This window comes from Gorilla gorilla, chromosome 2 (genome assembly GCF_029281585.2).
Source record: "Gorilla gorilla gorilla isolate KB3781 chromosome 2, NHGRI_mGorGor1-v2.1_pri, whole genome shotgun sequence".
NCBI classification, from domain to species: Eukaryota; Metazoa; Chordata; class Mammalia; order Primates; family Hominidae; genus Gorilla; species Gorilla gorilla.
In genome coordinates this window covers 19,466,583-19,468,890 of record NC_086017.1, presented here as the reverse complement: position 1 = coordinate 19,468,890, position 2,308 = coordinate 19,466,583, and positions in this window count along the sequence as shown.

The window sequence follows — 2,308 nt, the reverse complement described above, 5'->3', positions numbered from 1 at the left end:
AAAATACAAAAATTAGCAGGGCGTGGTGGCGGGCACCTGTAGTCCCAGCTACTTGGGAGGCTGAGGCAGGAGAATGGCATGCAGCCAGGAGGCAGAACTTGCAGTGAGCCGAGATCGTGCCACTGCACTCCAGCCTGGGCGACAGAGCGAGACTCCGTCTCAAAAAAATAAGTAAATAAATAAATAAATAAAATAAAAAAATACAAAAATTATCCAGGCATTGTGGTGCATGTCTGTAATCCCAGCTACTCGGGAGGCTGAGGCAGAAGAATTGCTTGAACCCAGGAGGTGGAGGTTGCAGTGAGCCGAGATTGCGCCACTGCACTCCAGCCTGAGCGAAAGAGCGAGACTCTATCTCAAAGAAAAAAATAACAACAAAAAAAAGAACATTGCTGTGAAAATTGTTTAATTTACCTACTTTGGAGCATTAGATTCTAGATAAGGCCTGGGGACATGTGGAGAGCCATGCCCCTAGCTATGCTGCAAAGGGCCAGCCAGACCTTATCTGTACTTCTGTCTGATGTCCTAGGCTCTACACCTAGGACATAATTAAAATTGCTTATTTATCAGGTTTTTCACCAAAATAAAAGTTGCTAAGAGTTAACATTGTAATATGTAATCGAGACTACTGGAGAAACAGTTTTACCTACAAGGCATGTAGGGAAAGTAGAATGTGTTTCTGGTAAAAGAGTATGAGAAGGCATGGGAATATGGCTTTTGTTAAAGGGAATGTAATTTTGTCTACTTCAGAGGGTTTTAAATATTGTCTTAACCTAAAAGAGTAATGGGACAAAAAGAAGGTTCTGTGGGTGTAAACAAGTTGGCTAAGATTTGAAGGGGATTTTTTTTTTTTTTTTTTTTTGCCCTAGATTGAAGATAAAATAAAAGCACACTAATGCAGGGCCAGAATCTGGGCCCATGTGTTCAAATAACAGGGTTTTCTTAGAAAATTGATCTGCTGTTTAACAGAAAATTGTGAACAGTTCTAAAAAGTTCATGAAAATCTTACCTTATGGTCAAACTAATTAAAACTGGATAGATTTATAAAATTTTATTTAAAAACTAGCCTTGCCAGGCATGGTGGCTTACACCTGTGATCCCAGCACTTTGGGAGGCCGAGGCAGGTGGATCACGAGGTCAGGAGATTGAGACCATCCTGGCTAGCACGGTGAAACCCCGTCTCTACTAAAAATACAAAAAAAATTAGCCGGGCTTGGTAGTGGGCGCCTGTAGTCCCAGCTACTCGGGAGGCTGAGGCAGGAGAATGGCGTGAACCCGGGAGGTGGAGCTTGCAGTGAGCCGAGATCGCGCCACTGCACTCCAGCCTGGGCGACAAAATAAGACTCCGTCTCAAAAAAAAAAAAAAAAGAAATGTTTTTGTTCACCCCTTTGGGTAAATGGCAGGGAAAAAAGGGGGTAGAGAAAAGAGACAGAATCAGTTGGCCTCATGCTATCTTCATTGGGTCTTGTTTGGAAAGCTAAGTCTCTTTTTTTTTTTTTGAGAAGGAGTCTCACCCTGCACCCAGGCTGGAGTGCCATGCATGGTCTGGGCTCACTGCAACCTCCGCCTTCCAGGTTCAAGTGATTCCTCCACGCCTGGCTAATTTTGGTATTTTTAGTAAAGACGTGGTTTCACCATGTTGGCCGGGCTGGACTAAGTCTCTTTTATCAGACTAAAGGTTTTTGCCTTAAATTTTTTTTTTTTTTTTTTTTTTGCGACAGAGTCTTGCTCTGTCGCCCAGGCTGGAGTGCAGTGGCGCGATCTCGGCTCACTGCAACCTCTGCCTCCCGGCTTCACGCCATTCTCGTGCCTCAGCCTCCTGAGTAGCTGGGACTACAGGCACCCGGCACCACACCCGGCTAATTTTTTGTATTTTTAGTAGAGACGGGGTTTCACCGTGTTAGCCAGGATAGTCTCGATCTCCTGACCTCGTGATCTGCCCGTCTCGGCCTCCCAAAGTGCTGGGATTATAGGCATGAGCCACTGCGCCCCGCAAAAAAATTTTTTTGACTTACCACTTTGGATAAATACATAATGTGTAATTCTACTTTGTGATATCCAGTGTTTAAAACTTTCCATATTTGAAAAACTTTCCAAAATCAAATATATAGTATGTCATTTTCTGACCTATTTAATCCTTCAGACATTAGGTCCCCTGAAGTCCAAAAAATTACATGTTTGGCTTATTTAGCATAAAAATCATACAGGCAGCATTGTCAAATATGAAATGGTATATGGCTTTCTTTGGGTTGTATTTGTATAAATATATTATCAGTATGTGTTCCAAAATTATGAGAAACTTCTATA